At 33.5% G+C, this 9,859-nt stretch overlaps 1 pseudogene; it reads left to right on the top strand.

Annotated features, from left to right (window-relative positions):
• The first annotated feature begins 4,578 nt into the window (after positions 1-4,578).
• On the top strand, positions 4,579-7,886 carry LOC132066518 (kirola-like; annotated as a pseudogene).
• The last annotated feature ends 1,973 nt before the right edge of the window (positions 7,887-9,859 follow it).

Below are 9,859 nucleotides of genomic sequence, written 5' to 3' on the forward strand. Positions count from 1 at the left end.
TTTAAAATAAAGTATTACTACATTTATATCTTGAGTTTGCGCAATAAAGACGCCTTACGAAAAAGTACTACAATAAAGGGATTAAAACCTTCTTTAGGAAAAAAACTACTTGGCGAACAGAATCACTTAGGCGCAAATATTTAAGGATGTATATTATTTTGTTTGTTACATTATTCACTTGTTTGATAAAGATGATCTTTACAAGAGTAACAATAATGCAAGTGTCTTCGCGTTTTGATGATATTAAAATTAACGTTCATAATTTTAAGATCCTTAAATTAAGAACCACGTATTTTTATACCTTAATCTTGAAAAATGAATATACCGTATTAGCTGTAAACGTACTTTCATCATCGTCTAATTAGCATGGGTATGTAAAATTTCATTAATGTGAAATTCGAATTTATAAATAAACTAAAACCTAACTATACACAAAATGAACTAAGGCCCCGTTTGGATATGATATGAAATCAGTGATTTGAAATCAGGTTGATTTGAAGTTGAAGTATTGTTTAGACATGCAATTTGGATTTCTAAGTTGTATTTTTTCTCATAAACCTGAAAACCCACAAGTTGTGAAAACTATTAAAATTTTCCCAACTCTTACAATCTTTACCAAATGAGCAGATCATAGTTCATTACAAAGTTACGCTACCAAAAGGCCTTTCTAAAAAATACAATATCTATTGATCGAACTTTAGTTTAATAAAAAGGAAAATTGAACATGATTTGTAGTGTAACTACTGTTTAATATAATCTTCTCACATGGTACAAACAATCTTTTCACGTCGAGCATTCACTTCTGATCAGATGACCGAGAAGACAAACCAACATTTTTACTTTGAGTCAAGTTTTACATTTAAAAAAGATATTTACCAACTTATTTATCTTTTTTTACAAAATATAAACTTATGGGTCAAGTTTTACATTTTAAAAAATTTAAAATCATGATTTGAAATCCCAAATCATGCCTTTTTGGAGAATTTGGGATTTGAAAACATGATATGATGTTAAACTTGAAATTTTGTACAAATTGCATAAACAAACGCGGATTTGAAATCAAAATATAATCTTCTATCCCACTGGCCGCTAATAATATTTGATATAGATATGTGGTGTATAATGTTTTCTACTGGCTAGCTTTCTACAGCTAATTAACACCTATATAAAGACTACAAGTTCTGAACATTTTCTCTCTACTTTATTTTAACGACTTATTGCTATACCAAAAAGAAATATGGGTTTGAAGTAGGCCTGCTTATCGGGCGGCTTGGGCGGATAACTACACTTAACGGTTCGGCTTAACAGTTATCGGCTTTTAAAAGTACTAATCCGCTAGCCAACCGATAAGATATCGGTTGGTTCGGTATCGGGTTAGCAATTATCGGACGGTTATCGGGCGGTGTATCGGTTAAATTACTTAACTACTATCTTTTTTTTTTTTTTTTGCCTTGAAAGACAGACGCTTTATTCATAATTTAACAACTAGGAAGCCAATTAAGCCCCATAGCCACAGTGCAGGACTTAACAGTTAAGAATCCACAAGTTTAATCTCAACCCTTCCGATGGTAATCACTTCACCACCTTTCTCTGGAACCACAGTTACTGCAATAGTAACTTCCAAAACAAAATAATAATAATAATAATAATAATAATAATAATAATAATAATAATAATAATTTATGGTTAATGGAAGAGTTTACCGAAGATAATTACTGAAGGTTCAGACTTTTCACTTTAGTGCTTTAGTGTTACATCTTGGAAATTTCCCGTTAGCGTACAGTGAGTAGACTAACGAAGGGTACGACGTATACGATGTTTTGATAAGTAAGAAATAGCCTTTAATGGTCTTAATTAAGATTTCCAAAGACATTCGAGGCAATAGAAGAAAGTTGTTAGGGAAAGCAAGTCATATGTTGTGTCGGACAAGAATTACGAGTATCGAGTTAATAACGTTCTAATGATGCTTTGGGAAAGATTTATAACGTCCCTTAGATTGATGTTGAAGTGTTAAACGAGTGTTAAGAAGGTTCCATAAGGATTGGAGATCAAACAAATGACGGAGAACATTTCTGGGAGAAGGAGTTATACGACCGACTTATACGGTCCGTATAAGGGGCCGTATAACACCCAACAGAGATGATGTCTGGCCAGTGGTGAACCACGACCAGTTACACGGACCGTGAATGTTCCACGGACCGTATAAGTGTCCATGGAAGTCCCGACGAGCTGAACAAGTTCTAATTATATAAGTGTGATCTCACTTCATTAAATTCATTTCCCACATTTTCTTCATCTCTCAAGACCTCTAGAAGGTTCCATACACTTCATCCACAAGAACACAAGGGGAATTGATGATCAACTTCATCAAACCAACAAGAATCAAGAGTGTGAAACTCATTAAAGTCATCTAAGTCAAGAAATCCCAAGAGAAGTGAACTAGGGTTTTGGGTGCAAGAAGAGTATTCCACTCAAGGCTTATTCTTCCACTATCTAAGGTAAGTTTCATGATCTTTTCATGTTGTTTGAAATATTGAAAAGTTGAAACACTTGGGATTGTAGAAGAGTATAGAAAATGGGTCATAAATGTGTGAATAGTATCATTGTTGAGTAGTAGTTTGGATTGAATCATGAATATGGATATGTTGTGATTGTAAGTAGATTATGAACGATATTTAGAACATGGAATGAGTATTATATGTGAAGAAACATGATAGTGAACTATGATCATGATTTTGGAGAATTGAAGGGAAATCGTGAAATGTGAATAATGTAAACGAATGACGACTGTTGTTATGAATGTTTGGGAGTTGATATGGAATATGGAGGAAGTTGTATAAACAAAGGAAATGCTGCCCAATTTTCTCTAGCTTTAGTAAGCGCGTTCTTGTAATTGTTAAACTAATGTCGATACGAATTCTTTTGAAGGTAAAGACGTGATCATTAAAGGAGAACGAGCAAGCAATAGAATAGTTAAATGACAAAGGTATGTGAGGCTAGTCCTTTCTTTCTAAGGCATGAATCTTATGACATGAATTTCCTTCTTCTTCATGAATCTCCTATTTTCAAGAAAACTAAAAGTCCTTGTTCATAAATAGTCATATGAGATAAGAAGTACACTATGAGTACGATAATGATGATGATAAGCTTAAGGCTAAAGATTCTAGAGATCATGATATGATGTGCCTACAAAGCTAATGGTGTTAACTATGATATATTGATGTTTTCCTTATGTGCACTCACCTTAAAATGTTAGTCCCTCCAAGGTGAGATATAACGATTATGATCACTCCATAAAGTAATCGGGGGTTCACGACCTTATGTCACCCCGACATAGCTATAGTTGCCTTCAAGTTCTAATGTATGTTTTGATGATAAATATATGATGCTAAGTTATGATAAAGCCATGATACGCTTATGAGATGAATAATAATGATAAGTCTATGATATGCACGATGATATGGTTCCACCGCACCTAAATGGCCGGACATGTCACCGCTACGGCGGGCTGCTATGGTTCCACCGCGCCTGGAAGGCCGGACACGACCACCACTAGTGGGCTGCTATGGTTCCACTGCGCCTGGAAGGCCGGACATAATCACCACTAGTGGGCTGCATATGAGGGTTACCCAGACACGGGTTAACGATGATGATGTATGAATGATATGATGATGTATGTATGATAAGATGATGTATACGCTATGGTAACTCATATGATATGCTACGTATGATATATGTATAAAATGTATCCATTCAAAGAGTACGCAAGTTATGTCTTCATCTTATGCCTTATGATTTCTCTATTGTGTTCATTTCATTCATGCCTTACATACTCAGTACAATGTTCGTACTGACGTCCGTTTTCTTTGGACGCTATGTTCATGTCCACAGGTAGACAAGGAGGCGATCCAGACTCGTAGGAGCTATTAGCTGATTGAGAGCACTCTATTTTCCGGAGGTGCCGTTGATTATTCTTTTGATATATATATATATATATGTGTGTGTGTGTGTGTGTGTGTATGTATGTTTTGGGCATGACGGGGTCCTGTCCCGTCTATATGTCTAGTACTCTAGTAGAGGCTCGTAGATACGCAGTGTGGGTAGTATGGTCTCACAAGTTTCTCATTGCATATGTATATATATTGTTTTGATAGCCGAAGGGCTTATGTATATAAAGTGAATATGTTTCCAATGATAATAGTTTTCCATGATTATGTGCATAAGAAATATGAATGAGAGCAGATGAGTAATAGAATGAGTGGTGCTCGGTGGTTAGCCCCGGGTGCCCGTCATGGCCCTAGTCGGGTCGTGACATTTAGCTTTAGATTTTAGTGTTTTAGGTTTACAATACATATTTTATATGTTTAGGGGTAAAAATATAAATATGATAAATTCTTAACGGGTTAACGGTTTGCCCAATAAGAAAATTGTGTAATCCGCCCCCGCACCGATAAGCCGTTAACTACAAAATTTTAATCCATTCCCCAACCGCTAATCCGATAAACCACTACCAATAAGCCAATAAGCCAATTTTACGGTTGGGTTATCGGTGGCGGTTCGATTTTGAACAGCCCTAGTTTGAAGGGAAAGTTGATTGCTTCAATGGAGGTGAAGTGTGGAGGACACTCGGTTCATGATATTTATCACACAAATACTCATCATATACGCAACATAAGCCCATCATTAGTCAATCATTTTGAGATTCATGAATGTGAAGTAATAAAGATTGGTTCGGTTGTTAGCTGGAAATATATTGAAGGTAATATATGTTCATTTCTACTCTCTCTCTATATATATTTTGCTTGGATCAATTTTCTATATTAGGTGTATTTCGTATTATGAATGTTATTTTTTAAGAAAATTATTTCTGTGAAAAAGTTATTTGGTGTTGTTTGGTTACTATAAATATATTCCAAGTAAAACATTTTGCATTAAAAAAGGAAAATAACTTCTTTCAATTTTGGGCGGAAGTCATTGAGTCCGGCGCCAAAATGGCTAGTTTTTGGAGTTAATTGACAAAAATAGGGTGCGTTTTTTTTTTATTATACCAAAATGGGTATTTTGTTGGTTATCCAACGAAATACCCAAACAAATACTGTTCCGGTCCGGATATTGTTGCATTTCGCTACACTTGTAGCGAAATGCTTTTTTTCTTTTTTGCATTTCGTTTATATTCCAACGAAATAGGATTTTTTTTTTATATTTCGTTTATATAAAAACGAAATAGGAAATAGGAAAATAATTTTTTTTTTTTTGTATTTCGTTTATATAAAAACGAAATAGGAAAATAATTTTTTTTTTATTTCGTTTATATAAAAATGAAATAGGAAAATAATTTTTTTTTATTTCGTTCATATACCCTTTTTCTGCTCTTCACTTTTACCCTAAATTATTTTACCTTATCCTCTCCATTCTCCATTCTTCCTCTGCCTCCATTCTTCCTCTTCTTCCGTTCTTCATTCTTTTTCTTTTTCTACTAATCCTATCACAAGGATTCCTCAACTTTTGCTCCATAATCTTCTTCAAATTGAGGTAATTTATTAATTTTATAAGTTTTTACATATATTTTTTGATTTAGTCATTATAAATTAGTTCATATTTATTTTTTTGATTTATTTATATCTTGTACTTAGTGTAGTAGACTATAATAAAGAAAACAAAAGTTACAAGTTTAATTAATCAATAGTTGGTAATTTCAGTCGTTGCTTCAGTTAAAAAAAGCTTTAAAAAATGTTAGTAGAGTTTATTGGTCAACGAACTGCAATTAAAATACTAAAAAGATCGTCGAACTCATCGGTTAAAAAGGTATAAATTTATATTATAAAATGTTCTTTTAGTTAGTCATTTTCATAGAACAATAAGTTAAAAAAAAGATGAAGAAATTGTGAAGAAAGTAAGATTGTTAAATATAACATAAAGATATTTGTATCATTTGTTGGGTCATTTTCTATGTTCAAGCTGTGACTAGTCGTTGGAGATTATTTTCTGTTGATAAGCATGAAGAATTTTACTTTTCAAATTAAAAGTATAAGATCAAAAAACTGTGAGGAAGTTGGACTTGTTTTTGAAGCTAATAGACAAAAATAGCATGTTTTTTTTTTTTTTTTATATCAAAATGGGTATTTCGTTGGATAACCAACGAAATACTGTTCCGGTCCGGTAAAAAAAATTAACTGTCCTTGCATCCCCTCTCCAGTCATATGATTTGTTTTAAATAGAAAAGAAGTAGTTATATGTAAGATGAATACTATTATGGCAATTATACCATAGGTAAAGATAGGACAATATTTATAAACGGAGAAAAGTAAAAAATTTCGCAAATTAAGTCACCAAATGTAAAAGATATTATTTTGACGACTATTTAATGCTCGTTTGAAACTGATTGAACCAACAGAAATGTACAAAAAAATAAAATTAAAACCACAGCGATGTGGAGAGCAGAAAACGGTAAAAAAAAAAAAAAAAAGAAGGGGTTTTTCGTTTGTCAAATTTCGTTGGAATATGAACGAAATACAAAAAAAAAAAAAAATCCTATTTCGTTTTAATATAAACGAAATACAAAAAAAAAAAAATTATTTATCCTATTTCGTTGGTATATGAACGAAATAAAAAAAAAATTATTTTCCTATTTCTTTTATCTAAACGAAATAAAAAAAAATATTTTCCTGTTTCGTTTTTATATAAACGAAATAAAAAAAATTTATTTTCCTATTTCGTTTTTATATAAACAAAATACAAAAAAAAAAAAAATTATTTTCCTATTTCGTTTTTATATAAACGAAATATATATAAAAAAAAATTCCTATTTCGTTGGAATAAAAACGAAATGCAAAAAAAAAAAAATATATATTTGTTGCATTTCGCTACAAGTGTAGCGAAATGCAACAATATCCGGACTGGAACAATATTTGTTTGGGTATAAAAAAAAAAATGCAACCTATTTTTGTCTATTAGCTCCAAAAACAAGCATTTTGGCGCCGGACTCGGAAGTCATTTCCTTAATTAAAACTACCTTAACTTTTGACTTTATTTCACTGGCCCCAACTATAACTTAGATATTATTAATCTTTAATACTCAAAAGTTTCATCAAATTAAAATGCTCTATAATTTATAATATTATTAGTCTTTAATATATGATTTCCGTAATATATCTTTCACTCACCAACATATCAACAAATATTTTTCAAACATTTTGCAGAAAAACTTTTTTCATGAAAAATTACTTCAAGTTTACCAAACACAATATATTCAAATCCCCATATTCTCCACTATGTGTTTTTTTTTTTTGGATATTTTTAAATATAATTTCATTCGAGACTAAAAGTAGCTCAGTCCAATCTTCATTAGCATCAGATTAATTTTATGTAAATGAAAATAAAAAATGATAAAAAATAAAATAAATAAGTTGAAGATATTATTTTGTGAATACTTAGATCTTTTTGCAAGGAATCGAATATTTGAATTAAGAGTAACCTCTCTTGTGCTTTTTTGATTTTAATGATTATAGATGGGAAGGAAGTGATTGAAGCCATCGATCTTGAGAAGAAGTCAATTACTTGGAAAGTAATTGAAGGAGATGTATTAGAGTTGTATAATTCTTTCACTAGTATTACATCCAGTGAACATCAATGGACTACATCAACACCTGTACGAGAAGAAATATGAAGATACCCCAGAGCCCCTCGCTCTCTTGGGTATTTTCCTTGATTTGACCAAAGATATGGAGGGTCACCTTCTCAAAAAATAAAAAATCTATGATGTTCAATGACTCTGTGTGTGTGTATTTGTGTTCTTGTGTGATGAATATTTGACCATATTGGCTAGTTCTAGCTAGCATGTGAAATAAATAATGTTATGTTTGAAGAATATATATTATGTATGTCAGCCTCCTTTTATGAATGTATTTACAGCAACTACAATAAATATTCATATGCTATGCTCATTATCTTCCCCCTCCCACACACAGTCACACACGCCCTTTTTTCTTTTTTATTTCTCTAGATGGTAATATGGGACTAACATCAACGGAGGTTCCATATGAAGTATTGATTTAGGGTGTGTCAAGTTTGGAAGAAAATATTGAAAGTATTTTATATTTTTTTGTCATATTTGGTTAACCAAAATATTTTTAAAAATATTATTTTAAGGATAATTTTTATTGCATAAGGGGTAGGGAAAAGGGAAATGGAGGAGGGGATTATAAGGTGGGGAATCGAACACTCACCAAGTAACGATCCGTTTGGCCGTTACCGACTTTCCTCAATTCGTGTCCTAATCACCCTTGGTCAGTTGTGCCCTGTAGTTGTACGCGAGGGATATTCAGTTATAATTGACTTTCAGTCGATTTAGAAAGAAATTAAAGATCGAGTTAGGGCCACCCGAGCTTAGTGCATCACCCCAGCAAGGGGTGGACCGTGATAGCGAGTCCGCCCCAGCGTGCCGTCCCTCGCCATAGCGAAATATTCAAAATCTAGATGTTCCGCCCAAGCGATATCTCCTCTGCCACAGCGGAAGAAACGAACCTCCATAAATTCCACCCCCGCGGTAGATAGTGCGCCGTAACGGTAGCCCACAACAGCAGCCCATGCTCGCCACAGCGAGAGTCGCTGGGAAGACATGGTATTTAATGCTCATTTCAGGATTTGACCTCATTTTTCACCCAACTCTTATTCCAAGCCTCCTTTGTGGACATTTTCAGAAGAAATCCTATGGAACCCTGGGAAGGGTAAGCTCTAAACCTTAACCATTCCATTTTTCTTTGATTTCTTCATTTATCTTATTAAGGTTTTGATTCTAGGACTTAATAAAATGGGAACTTCCTAAGTAGTAAAACCCTAGATGGGTAAAATGATTTTCTTAACTTACAATCATGGCTTTATTTAAAGAACTCCTTGGTTCCTAGCCTAAGCTAGTTAACCAACTTCAAATTCTGTTTCTTTCATTATTTTGCAAATGGGTTAAGTCTTGGGTTTTCTTGAAATTGTGTATTTTAAAGAAGAACGCAATTTATGACTTGTTTGGATTTAAATGACTATAAAATCTAGATTATTAACCATTGGAGACCTAGAAAACCTAGTTTGGAGAAATGTTTTAGTTTTACCCTTGTGGGCCCCGAGTTGTATAGTAGATTCTCTAGATTCTCATTGGGTGAGTATACCCTGTTCCTCCACACCTTGCTTACTCGGATTTCTTACTATTCCTAGACCATTCCGTCTCGGTTTCTTTTTCGAAAATGGAAGATGAAGATCAAGTGGATGTTCGCGGAACTTCCTCAGCCTTGAGGTAGGTTACGACTTACTTGAGTTAGACTCCATTAGGATTTCATATATGCACAGTTATGATTGACGGAGAAAGCATGCTTAGGTCTCCGAATACGGTGTTGGGATGGATAATTTTAGGTTGGTACTGTTATGTGTGGCTTGTCGCCTTGTGATTCGAGCTTGGTATTATCTTGACTGTGTGTGCTAGTGACTAGTTGGTATGATTGGGCTCGCGCCATGTGACTTGAGTTATGTTGTTGCCCTAGCTTACCTTTTTGGGTTAGACTTGGTCAGCAAAACATTGGTAGAGTTAGTTATTATCAGAGTAAGCATGTTACGCCTTTGGGTACGAAGTCGGGATGGATTACTTAGGTTTGGTATTGTTGAGAGATTTGTGGGCTTGTTGCCTTGTGTATGATATTGGACTTGTTACACAGTTGCCATATTGTGATTTTGATATAGTTGTCTCTCACCTATTTTAGTATTATCATGTATAGAAGAACTTGACTTAATCTTGATATTGTGATATGTGTCCATTTGCGGCACGATTGGTATTGACATGATATCATGTTACACCTCATAAATTTTTGCGTGGTGT

This window comes from Lycium ferocissimum, chromosome 8, assembly GCF_029784015.1.
Source record: "Lycium ferocissimum isolate CSIRO_LF1 chromosome 8, AGI_CSIRO_Lferr_CH_V1, whole genome shotgun sequence".
Lineage (NCBI taxonomy): Eukaryota > Viridiplantae > Streptophyta > Magnoliopsida > Solanales > Solanaceae > Lycium > Lycium ferocissimum.